We start from the raw sequence: 14,121 nt of genomic DNA, 5'->3' as shown, positions 1-14,121 counted from the left end.
TTTCCCAACGAAAAAAAATGTCGATGTAAAAATCCCTTCATTTCGACAACTATTCAATGTAATACATTGTAAACACACGGTGTCTGATTTCAAACTGGTTGATTGTATAGTATCACTGCGCGATGATTCTATTGCTTGTTTATTTAATTGTTCTAAGTTCTTTAAGAAGTGAGATGTCATCAGCTATAAGTGACGTATCACAATTCAGACCTATACATAAGGTACTCAGGGTTGTGTCATTAAGGGTCTTTTCTTTTCGTGCCAATGCCGGACGCCACACGGCACTTTAGACTTTAATGTCTCCTTCGAAATGGACGTAATTCTTATTTCTAAATGTGTACGTGATCAAATACCTACGCCCTTCCAGTCACCACTACATTATGCAAATCAATGTGACGTCACGCAGTAGAATATGAAATAAATGCCTGAAGAATATTACGTTTTTCTGAGAAAATAATGAAAGTAGAACATCATTTTATGATAATGGATAGCTTTTGTGATTCTTTACATTAACTTCGGCATTATCAATACACTGTTCCTTTGATTGATTGTTTAACGTCACTCTCGAGAATCTTTCACTCAAAAAAAGACGTCACAATTGCCGGTGTAGGGCTTCAAAATTTAGGCCTTTGCTCGGCGCTTACGGCCTTTGAACAGAAAGGAATCATTATCGTGCCACACCTGATGTGACACGGGGCCTAGCTTTTGCGGTCTCATTTAAACCGCCCCCATTTGGTCACCTCTTACGACAAGCAAGGGGTCTGAAGAACTGGATCACTACGGGACTGTTCCTTTGATAGTCAGACATAAGCATATATCAACCTTAATTCTTTTGTATTGAAGAGACAATGTGTCCGTTTGTAGATTGAAAATAGGTTTCTCCAAGTGTATAATTTGTAAATCACTGGAAGTTTTTAAAATTGAAAATATAATTACCTTCCAAAGTCACATAAATCCTGCTGAATTTTCCTCCTATTACAAATGCTAGTGTTGGTCCGATTATGGCGAAGGTGCTCGCAATGCCTGATACGTAGTAGTATAAAACAAATGAGAATCCTCGTGGGTTAACTTATTCTAAAAGATTATATACCCCAAATTAATGACTACATGTGTCCATGCATAGACGAACAATTAAACTGAAGAATTACGGGAGATTGAAGAAATTAGCCACATCAGATGTCATCTAAAATTGTTTTGAACTTATTTTCTTGATAATGATCAAATGGATTAAAAATAAATATTTTCAACTGATTAGTTTCCCTCCTAAATATAATGATGATACCCATATAAACAAATCCAAATGTAACTAATACATATACAATGGCAGAAATGATTTTAGATATATACATACAAGTACAGGCATACAGTGCTGCAAGTTTTACGTAATCAATATACAGTATTTAAAATGCTTCAGCATCCAGAATATGTAATCGAATAATAACAGTTTAATTTTTTTTGTCTCTGGACTGTGTATTTCCTCTTAAAAAAGATTTGTGGACAATACACCAGAGATATAATTTGGTGGTGATCTAATTTTCGTACAACTTAACAATTTTATAAGATAAAAATGAGAAAATAAAAATCAATATCAACCCCGTCTAATGTCATAGTCTTTGATTTGTTAAAAGTAACATCATTACACTGTGACGGAGATTTTAAGTCTTTAAGCCAGTTTTAAGATAATTTCTAAGTTTTAAAATATTTATTTATTTAAAACTTTCTTTTGCATTCCCATATTCTGTATGATTGTTTTAACAATCATAGATGGGCATGCAGAAAGAAACATTTAAGACTTATGGAAATTTGGTATGAATAAAAGATTTTGATCTTAAATCTTATACGACCGGGCTTTAAATTGCATGGAATTTAAAATACTGCCATTGCACTCCCTTCCCAATTTATAGCCCGGCCATATAGAATTTAAGATCCATAAAGTTTTGAAAATCAAAATTTTCTTTCATACTAAATTTCCATAAAAGCATGATCTTGTGAACAGTATATGACTTATACTTTTAGATGACAATTTCCACACCCGAAAAACTCATCTAGATAATGCAGTCATGCACACATTTTGGAAATTAATGAAAATTGATGAATGTTATTCAAACACAATTTGCACTATATTCGCATTAACTTCCAGTTCCCGTGCACATATGCAATTGTATACTACGTCTCTTTGATATTGCTTTAGAATATATTCATAAAAGCGGATTTTTTTTTCAAAAGCTAAACTTGTTACTAAGATAAACAAAACCTGCAGAATGGAAGAACATAAAAAGAAAGTAATACCTGAGTAGAACCCCGTTTTCCTGCGGTCAATGTTGTCATCTATATATACCATGTAAAAAGGAACTCTGGGAGATTTCCCGATACCTTGTAAGGTCATCCCGATTCCGATCAGCGACAATGCCAGAGTTTGGATGGAATAACTCGGTGCGGCCAAAGCATTATTTAGTTGTTCCAAGTTTGAATGACAAACATTTTCGGTAAAATTTAGCTTAGACTGACAAAGGAGGTTGATTTTTTTTCTTCCACTGCTTGAATTTGTTAATGTTAAAGTGAAGTTGAGGGTTGGCAAGAGACCTTTAGAAACGGTAATCACATATGGAAGACTACATATTAACCCAGAAATTCCATGCAGGAACATGGATATAAACAGCACCCGAGGAATGTGGACAAAGCGAGCGGCAGCCGAAATAAATAAAACAATTGCGAAGTAGCCGATATCATTAAAGGCCATTGCAAGGCCAGTTTGAGCACTATTCAAACCAAACTGACGTTCAAGATTTGGCACTTGTGTGTTAATATAGATGTTCAGAGTCTGCGACGCCATGACAACGACACTGTACACACCTACAAAGATATTGATGTTGCCAAAATACTGCAGACATTTTGGTCGGAAGTTTCCAATGCCACAATCTGTACTTTCCCCACGAACAGTATCGGATTCCACGTGTTCATTTCCTCTCATTTTACTGCTGCGGGAAACAATATGATAGCTGTTTATACTGCAACGCTTTAAACCCGAAAAACCTCCCACAAAAAGGACCGTCCTTTCCCAACAGGTACGGATGTACGATGGACTATCTAAGCAGGTACAGATGTTCGCTGAAGAATACAATCTGCAACGCAAGCAATTAAACACATCAAAGTACGGTATTTTGATAGAAATTATCCAATGAGTAACATTATACTAGTTGTTCATTTGTTTACGCTACTAGGAAGAAACAACAAACAGAAATATATGAAATGCAACTAAAACATACGTTATCAAAGATGTGCAGATATGCAACATATGGGACCCCGTTGAAACAAGGATAGACTTTAGTGCTTGTATGCTTTATATTTTATGTATTTTCTTACATTATTTATAAAAAACAAAAAAAACTAGAAATACATTAACGAAATCTGAATCATTACTATCATCACCATCTTAAAATCTTGCTTAGTGTATCTTGCATCACTTAAAGCGAAAACATTTAAGATGTTTTGATATGAATTATTTAATTAATGTTATTAAATTTGCAGGGACCATCTGTACAGCAAATCAATGAAATATCAATAATTGAACTAGCACCTGTATTCACATATACTCATCGCTACCATAGGGAAGGCGGACCTTCATAAATCATATGCTTTACATCAACTGTGGGGTTGGCTGATTGAAAATTGACAAAATAAAGAAGTCCCTTTCAATGCATGTTGCTCGTTTGATTTTTATCATAACAATATGATATCCCCAAAATTATCTTACCCTTGCCTCAAGTTGTCATGATAATACTTTGTTATATATTCTAATTTTAAAAAAGTTTTGTTCTTGAAAATAAATTAAATTGTTACATTTTAGTCGATTTTGTGATCCTCCCTCCAGATTCTAAGAGCAATGGTGTTAGCAAACTTAATTCCTACCACATGATGAAAGTGCATACTTATCAAATATCATGCAATTGAGTATTATTCAAAACTGTTCTTTTTAAAGCATAAAACTGTTATTGGTATATAACAGTTACACAACCTACATGCAACTTCATAAAACACATATTGAGAATGTTACATCGGCAGAGTAGATTTTAGAAAAGGATAAATAAAATGCTTCAAATTCAGATAAAAACGTTATATTTGTTCAGAATAGTAATAATCCCCCCTGACAAACAAAGAAAACAAAAATAAATTCGCATATAGTCTAAATATATATTTTCCCCCGTGATCCGGATCGCAGGCCCCGCGGGGTTTTCTGAAAGTGTGCATGGGGAACACACGTGTTTCCGTTTCAACGAAAACAACACAGCTTCACTGTGACTGTCATCCCACATTTAAATATTACAATATTGTCTGAGGCATATTGAATTAAATTTCATTTTAATAACATTAACGAAATATGTTTCATTATTTCTGGAAAACTCTGTTGGACTGGTAAATTTTTCTGAAGACTGATTCAAATTATACCCCATCAGTCCGGCTGGACTGGTGACATAAAATATTAGCTTCAAGCCCTCCAACCATTATGCTGAGATGGTCATATCTAGGGGGAAGGATTGTCATTATGCTTCCCAATGAATATATATATTCATATAAAGCAATATTACACGAAAACATATTAGTGAACATGTAATATCCTTTACATCAACAATATCATTTCATTCTTCATCTGTGTGATGTTGATAGTACGATAATTAGATTAATGTTTGAGGGATTGATGCAAACATACACCCATACCCCTGACATTTTGCTATAGGTACTTCGATTTTGCCGCAAACCAGTTAAATTGATATGGAAAAATGCTCATTATTGGAATTAATGTATCAATGGAGAAATGTAACTGTTCAGATGAAAAGGTGAGGATAGCTAACACTTATAGTGATTTCTTTATAGGATCACTGCTTGTTTTCTCCTCACATTTTCACTGAAACAATGAACGAATATCTGAAGAGTTTGACTAGATCCATTGCAGCAGTATCAGTCATCCAAACTGAATCCCTGCTCCTTGACAGAGGTGGTATTCATCTCAAACTGAAAACGAAACATAATTGAATGCAATTTCTGCAGCAATAAATCAATTGAAAAAGCAGATACACTAGTTTTCCGAAACTTTATCAGATATACATTCATTTACCTCAGAAGGTCCAAAATTCATACATCTTTCAATTGGCGACAGAGCTTTATCTCATTGACAATGTTTATGTAGTCTTTCAACAGTGTTTTGGAATTTCCATGTGCACAAATTATACTCTATTATAAGCTGACCTGTTCTTGTACTCTTATACAGCTGACATTCTCTAAAAAAGATAACGAACAGTCATCGATCTCATAACTCCTATAAGCAACACAAAATAGAGTTGGGCAAACATGTACCCATATATATACCAGAGGTGGGGATCAGGTGCCGAGGAGGAGTAAGAATCCCCTGTCAACCGGCCACACCCGCTATGAGCCCTATATCTTGATCAGGTAAACGGATTTATCAGTAGTCAAAATCAGTGTCCGAAGAACGGCTTAACACGGTAGACACCTTTTAACCCGATGATAAGTTGTATTGGCAAACTAGATCATAGAATTTGCGAAAAGCTGACTTTAAACGAGACTGTTGAAATCTCTGCACCATCAACCTGTTTGGCAGTAGCCTGCCTTGATTTAAAAGTTGATCACACGCAAAAAAATCTGTTACGTATCGAATCAGGCGAGATATAGACACACCAGATGCAAGTGATAATGGAATATTGTTACATAAATATGGGAAGTTGACGATGAAGAAGTCGAAATCTTTCCGTTTGTAACAATGTTGAGTTGGTAGTTTGCCATAAATATCTATTTTCAATGAAATATCTAAGTATGAAACAGTAAGGAACGACTGAGTGGTGTCTTTTATCTATTTTTGTTTTTAAAAAAAGCTTCTCCATCAGAAGAAAAAGATCTTGCTGTAATCTTTAACTCGATATGTAGATGATTCAGTGACCTTTTATCTAATTCATTATTTTTATTCAGATGTTGATTCGATATATCCCATGAACTCGAAATAAAAGACACCACAAAGTGTTCTATATCTGCTTAATATTTGGATATTTTAGCATAATTGTTAACGGCAAACTAACAACTCAATTTTATATCAATGTTGTTTGTTGTAAGCCCTGTATCCTGATCAGGTACACGAGTAATGCGTAGTCAAATTAGCATGTAAAGAACGTCCTAACAATTGAAACACGTCAGAGTACATTAACCCTAATGACTGGTTACATTCGTAAATTAGATAATTATAACAACCATAGAAGTTTGCGAAAGTGCTGGTTCAACGCGACCATTGAAACTCCTGTGTATCAATGCAGAATATAATGGCACAAATTACAATTACAATAAACTTCTTTATTTTGCTTTGATGTTGTTACATGGGTGGTTATCATAATACACTATTTTAGTGTTTGTGTTAATGTGTACATAGTATTTCTTATTCAAAATATACAACGGATAGAAAATAAATTATGCATATTACGTTTTGCATTATTGCATTCTGTGTTGAACTCGACGCAAAATGGGTTTATTACATTTTGAATCGTTTGCTTTACCCTTGTAACATCAACTTATTTGTCAGAAGAATCTCACAAACACTTCTCTAAAAATAGGACGTCTTTTCAGAATCTCAGAAACTAGGTCACAAATGTCAGTAAACAAAATCTAGTACAGGTATAGTAAACAAAAATAGTAGGTATTGAACAGAATAAAAATGAAACTTAGAAAAAAAACCCAAATAATTTTGCACAGGGTAATCATAAAATCCTCTAAAAAAGCAAAAAAAAAAAAAAAAAAAAGGTGTTACCACTTTTGTCCTGATTAAAAGGAAATCAAGTTTTTATAAGGTATTTCTTGTATAATCTAACAGTTTAAGTTTTCCTTTTCGAAAAGAGTAGATCCATAATCTGTCTTTCAAATCAATACAAAGATGATAACATCCACAGTCATCATTTAAGTAGCAGTCCACGTAAGAATCATGCAGAATGAAAAATAAGTGGCACAGCTATAAATTTAAAATCTCTTGAAAAATGGCTAATTTTGAAGAAAATCATGTTTTGTACTTGATCCAATAAAAAATTTCACCTTGAATCCTTCTTAAGATTTTTAATCGGCTGAAAGGATATTCGGTTTCAAAAATATTTTCCCGTTGTTTTCTTTACAAAGAGCACTAATGAAAATGGTCATAAAAATTAATTATCGGACACTCTGTCATTAAAGATTAATAGATACATAAAGTCAATAGTATGGACAGTAAAAGAAATAACAAACATCATTTGGAAACATGTTTACAAATTAGTTACAGATTTTTAAAAACTACGTACGATCTAGCAGATTGACGATTTTATTATCTCCCTTTGCTAACTCTTTAGTGTTAAAGATACGATTGTTTGGGGAAACATGACAACATGTCATACGAGTTGGCGGTTTGAAGACAGACGATGCCGTTTTGTAACACTTCTTTGTGGACAAATACTCCATGTGAAGAGGTTTCAAAGACAGTTTATGTGAATGACTATAAGAAATCGGTAGCTGGATATTTATGCTCCTTAAACAAATCACATTGCGGGAAATCCATGACGCAAGGCCCACCTGCGCCTGTGTCTATTTTCACAATCACACGTTGGAATTTTTCGGTTGTTTCATATCATCAGAGTTCTTTGGAGTGGATGAGGAATACTACATGTGTTTTCCCAGATCACTCGGTCAGTTGTATTGGATATGCGAACCGGATGTGGGCACATATCATTAACATTCGGGATGAGCAACATGCTTGTGGAAAAATGCTATGGCCAGTATGGGTGGCGGTGCAGATAAGTTTATATGAATAAATCATAAATGTGTATTGGTTACTTAAGCTAATTTCACCATACTTTATTTTAATAATTCTTTTGCTTTGGACCATAAATAATCTGTCGACTAATGAATAAATAGTATCAGTGTGTGTGTGTGTGTGTGTGTGGGTGGGGGGTGGGGGGTGGGGGTGAAAACTATGTAAAAATATTATACTTTAAAATGTAAGCCATTTTAGAAACACTTCTGTTTTCCCTCTGCCAACCAGTGGTTGAAAGTAACTTTTTCTTCCACAGGCTAAAATCAAAACACATCAGCTAAAATGAAACTAATGAATCATTGCTCTTTTTTCATGTTATTTCAATGAATGATTCAACAACCCCACCCCCACCCCATGATTACTGAACCTGGTGGGTCAACAGTTACACATTGTTTAGACAAGTCAATGACATATGCCATATGGTGATATGTTGGGGTATCTTGATCCTCACAACTCTAATCTAACACATGTACCGCAGGTTCAAATTTCATAACACATCAGGGTTGTTACTAGGGTTTTTTAAAGATAAGCTCCAGACTCATGGTTTATGAGCAGCTTCAATCCCATGAAAATTCACAAGTACCATGAATTTTCATGAGTCCTTTTTGTATCTGATTTTTTTTTAGAAAAGTACAAATGTTGATTCCACATAGTTGTTAATCATGATGTCATCACAGTGGGAATTCAAAATTAATGATTTTTGATTTTCTTAGCCATAGAATAATAATTAAAATAGGAAACACTATTTGTGACACCTGATTCCATATCAAAATCCTTTTAATTTTCTTATAACCAGTATAGATGCATTTTTAAAAATCCAATCACAACCCGCATAGTTGAAAATACATATTAAAAGGGCTCTTCATTAGTTAATTTTTATCACATCAAATATGAAGACCTCAAGAATCTATTTTAGCTAATTTTGCATAAGATGAACAATTTCAAACATAATTTTTAATCAAATGAATATTTCTTATCAACAAAAATGTATCGGATGTAATGATTTAGCACGGGTCTTTTAACCAAAAGTCTGTATAGCTTACCTGATCACCATTTTTCTGTAATCATAATGTCTGTTATACTTGTTGTCTACATAATTTGGTAACTTGTGAACTTGATTGAAAATTGAATTATTGACACCTCTGCAGGTATCGAGATCATTGCCATCACCACAAATTGATAGTTGGTAGTTCAGCTTCATTGAATGAAATATATTTACTTAAATTTCAGTATACAAGGAATCTATTCACTGAAATTCCAAGAAGATTCCATGACTTGCTTGCCATACAACAAACAACAGATTATGGACATGATTCCTAGAATTAGAACTTGAATGGGTCAGACTTGAATACATGCAAAGTCATGTAGCAATATTAAAGGTATACATCATGATATCTGCTTTGCATGTATGAAAATGAAAAACCGTTGTCATTGTAAATATACACATCCATATATTTACATGTAATATATGTATTGTTCAGGTTGTTATATTGTCCTGTATATGTGAGTTGGAATATTGATTAAGTTTGCACCCGTCAGTCACACCAATTGCTTGGTTGACAACATTCTTGGCATACTGATAAACCACAGAGCAGATTATCCTATTTACCTCACCTGAGTTGAACATTTTAGTGAGCTTTTGTCTGTCTGTCCATCTGTTTGTAGACTTTTCAAAATTTAATCTTTTCTACAACCACTGAGCCATTGTCAGTCAATCTAGCAAAAATCATCCTTGAGAAAAGGGGATTAAAGCTTGTTCAAATTAAATGAAGGGTCATGCTCCCTTCAAAGGGGAGATAATCAAGAAATATGGAATCATTCCAATTTGTGGATTATCTAGATTTTTAGTTGGGATCTAATATCATGAATATGGTTTCTGTAGATTGAATCATTTATAAATTGTGTATTTCATTGTGATTTGAAAGTTGAGAGATAAAGGTACCCCACAATTTGTGTAAATTGAATCCCCATGAAAGCTAATGTCCACAGTAATCAACAAAAGGCATAGATAGTGGGAGGCAGACCTGGGGTCAATTACTTTAAAATGTAATACATTAAATTACAATTACATTGGAATTTTCACCATTACAATTACCATTACTTTCATTCATATAAGTAATTAATTAAATTACAATTACTTTGCTAAAGTAATGAATTACATTACACATTACAAAAAAAAATACAAAGAAAATTTATGAACACAATTTATTTGAAGTTAACTTTTACATCAGATTGTGAATAAGTATATTTGTTATTTTACACATTATAGTTTCATTTTTTTTCAAAAGTATTGTCATTTAGAGAGCAACGTTCTGGTCTGAAAACTTTGCCTGCAATACTTGTATTTACATGACTAAGTAACATGTTATTTATGTCTGTGATCTCATATCTGATTTCATATCACATAGATGAAATTTAAAATATTTACCTAAAGTCCTTCAATTGATTTCATAACTTTTTATTAAAAATTTCCATTAAAAAATCAATTGAATTATTCATAAATGACCATTGAATGAACACATTAAAAAAAGAAATATGTCTTTATTTTAAAGAATGTATTTTTAATGTATCATGTTTTAAAAATTATTAATCACTTTCATTGAAAAGAAAAACTTAGATTATTTCATGAAATAAGAAATGATATGTAATTCAAATGTAATTGAAAAGTAATGGTCATTACTGGCATTTTTATGAAAGTAATGCATTACATTACAATTACTTGTAATTCAAAAATGGGTGCATTACACATTACACCCCATTACTTTAAAAATGTAATGATGACAATGCATTACACATTACCATTACCCAAGGTCTGGTGGGAGGTTTTTTTTTTTAATCTTCTCAAAAACACTGGGCCAGAAAAGTTAAAATTTACATGTAAGCTTCCTTAACATAGTGTAGATTCAATCACCATAGGGGATCAAAGTATACTGGAAATTTTTTAAATAAATCTTCACAAAAGACAGGTACTACTAGTAGTCGGGTTTAACTCATAGATATTGCACAATTTAAGTTTGTTCAAATTGTGGTCCTAGAAAGTAGGGTATGGCACAATAATTGATCTAAGTTTTATTTGGGTATATGTATGGAACATCGATATCTTTAAAAATATTCATCTCAATAACAGATGACCATGATTAGGTTAACCATATCAATATGCATGCATGAACAGGTTTTCAAATTTCTGTATGTTCAATTCTGGGCCCTAGGGGTAGGGGTGAAACACAATTGGAGAATTATATTAGACTATTCAGAAAATTGATTGAAACAAATGTTTAAGACAGTGTAAGTGTCACAGAGCCACACTAAATCATATCATAATACCAACATTCCTAAGTTCATTTGAAGGTTTGTCCCTCAGTAAAATGAACCCTTGGTTTATGGTTACTCAATGAATAATAATTTACATTTATAGGACATATATGCTTGAAAGAAGATCTTTAAAACAGTTTTCTCAATAACAGCAAGATCATGTTAGTCATATTGATTTTGAGGCATCGCCATATGTGAATTCAAGTAGCCTATATCGCAACTTTTTGGGCTAGATTTGGGTCGCAATATAGGGTTAAAAATTTTCATGGGAATAAAGATTGGAAACAAATCTTTTAAAAATCACTACAGCAGGGTCAAGATGACTCGGGTGAGCAATGCAACCCATGAGCCTCTTGATGGTATTTGAGGCCACAAAATCAAAGACAAAGGTCGAATCAATCATGATATTAGAAATATTGTTCAATGTCTTTAGACCCCTTTGTTTGACAACAAATGATGAGTTGTAATTAATTTCGAAATATGTTATATATTTTCTTCTTCTTCAAAATAGGTGTTGTATTTCAGGAAAAGGGGAAGCGTATTTGTTGGAAGATGGATAAAGAAAAATTGGAGCATACACTAGACTTCTTTAAATCCTGCCTTTTTATCAGGTACGCAATAAATTATCAACAATGCCAAATTATGTCTTCATCCAATGGATATGATTAACATTCATTGAAATAACTCACACTGCACTCTGAAAAAATACATCCCATGATTACCCAATGTAAAATAAATTTTTAATAGCAACTGACATACATTTACGGAAAATATCTGTTTCAATGAATAGGCATTTTTGACATTGTACAATGTTTTTTAAAAACAATGTCTCTGATCCAACAAAACTATTTTCAGGTAAATCATTGAGTACAAAAGAACTGCACCTTCACAGTAGACAACTTATAACCTTTCGACAAGAAATTGGGACTGCCTGCCATTCAACCATTGTACATATATGAATTTACCAGTCCTGTTGTGAAGAAACTTATTTCATCCTCTTTCAAGGACCATGTTATTTGGGATTTTAACTACTTGTCCTGCATCACAAGCTTAAAAAGACTTCACAATCTGTCTGCAGATGGAACTGCATGGTTTGAAATCCTCATAGGAATTCTGAGAAGCATGGAGGCCTATAAACCAGATAATGACAAGATTTCATAGTTCGAGGAGTACCAGGAACATTTACTTGCAGCAAAATTTTACATAAAGAGAGACTCACTCAAGCATGAATGTAGAATTACAAAGATGCAGAATATATATATATATATATATATATATATATATATATATATATATATATAGAGAGAGAGAGAGAGAGAGAGAGAGAGAGAGAATTATATGGTGATATAATTAAACTCATTGTCTTCAATGTGTATGGCATATCAGTAGAGAATCATGATTCATATGGTGATATTTTTCAATTATATACTCGTTTCAGTGCAATGGCATTGTACAAATAAATATTTTAAGTGTTGCTAGGGAAAGTGGTTGCTATGGTGATATGTGTAAACATATTGTCTTCCATGGGTCCGACATGTCAGTAAATAATTACATGTTGATATATTTGTATTATATTCTCATTTGAAGGCAATTGGAATTGTACAGTTTGAAATGTTTGCTTGTTGCTAGGGAAAATTGGTTGCTATGGTGATATAGTTATACCTGATGTCTTCATTGGATTCAACATATCAGCAGAAAATCATATATTGGTATATTTGCATTAGGTTCTCATTCCAGTGCAATTTAATCATACAACTTTAAATTTTATGTGCGTTGCTAAGGAAAATCAGTTGCTATGGTGATATGGTTTAAGTCTGATTTCTCCAATTGGTCTGAAATGTCAATAAACTAAAGTGAACTCTGATGATTTGTATTTATTTTCAGTTAATAGAATCATTTTAATGCATATATTGCAGATATTCTTTTTTTATTGTGTCGGAAATGAGCCTGAAAGAGTTGCCTAGCAACCGTTACTATGTGCATTTCCGACTCTTTTGATTTTTATTTTGAGTACACTTAGTATTGATTGTTTAGAAAATATGTATCAAAATTTGGCACTTTTCGGATAACTAAAGTAATATGTATTTAAAATACCTTAAAATTGTCGAATTTACAGAAAATTGATAAACATTAAAACAATGCCTATTCCAAAGTCCTCTACAGATACCATATAATAGTATTTCATTAGTATTGTACATTTTTATATTGAAGTAACCTTTACTTTGCCTAAATAAATTATCATTATGTTTGAAAAATTATTATTTTCATTTTTATACAAATTTTAAGAAGTATGTATTTCTGCACTTTACAAAACCCAATACAGTGGTTGCTATGGAAACACAAATGCTTTAATTTCCATAGCAACCATTGATGCACAATGTTTTTACTCTGCATGTCTTCATATATCATTATTATGAAGAGTTATGGAAAGTTTCATGAAAATCCAAGATTATCAGTATGCCACCTTCTGCATGATTCTTACGTGGACTGCTACTTAATTTCATTGTAAAACCAGTCTTCTTATAACCATCACTGTATACATCTATTGTCCAACTGTCATTCATATGTACCAATAGATTACCAGCAGAATCAACACAAATGTTTGTAACAGGCGTATGACACTCAAGCCTTGTCTTCAAAATCCAAAATTCATTGTAAATTCGAACTTCTCCATTTGATGTTATAAAGGAAACCTTAAGATAGATGATGTTAGCAATAAATACGTTATCACATATCCTGTGATTTAAAAAGGACGCTCTCAGGCAATTTCAAATATACCTGTCCTTAACATTGAATTACATTGCAATATTTGGAACATTTATCGATCGGATTTAAAGTTGCTTTTCTGAATGAGCAAAGCAATTGTGTAAGGTGCACTGCAATTGTGTAAGGTATTGATTTTATGAGTGATTGAATGCTAAAGCATAGAAGGTAAAATTCATTCTGTGAATTGATTTTGTTTGGATAAACATAGA

At 32.7% G+C, this 14,121-nt stretch overlaps 1 long non-coding RNA gene across 2 annotated transcripts; it reads left to right on the top strand.

Annotated features, from left to right (window-relative positions):
• Positions 1-6,960: 6,960 nt before the first annotated feature.
• On the top strand, positions 6,961-13,641 carry LOC130051867 (uncharacterized). Of its 2 annotated transcripts, XR_008800136.1 has the most exons (4): positions 6,961-7,706; positions 9,065-9,213; positions 11,658-11,757; positions 12,002-13,641. It is a non-coding gene; the product is annotated as an uncharacterized LOC130051867 (long non-coding RNA). The 2 variants fall into 2 exon arrangements; XR_008800135.1 differs by having other exon boundaries at positions 6,961-9,213.
• Positions 13,642-14,121: the final 480 nt, after the last annotated feature.

The sequence above is a fragment of the Ostrea edulis genome, chromosome 2 (assembly GCF_947568905.1).
Source record: "Ostrea edulis chromosome 2, xbOstEdul1.1, whole genome shotgun sequence".
NCBI classification, from domain to species: Eukaryota; Metazoa; Mollusca; class Bivalvia; order Ostreida; family Ostreidae; genus Ostrea; species Ostrea edulis.
The sequence above is the reverse complement of the archived record's forward strand: the minus strand, read 5'-3'. Positions and strand labels throughout refer to the sequence as shown.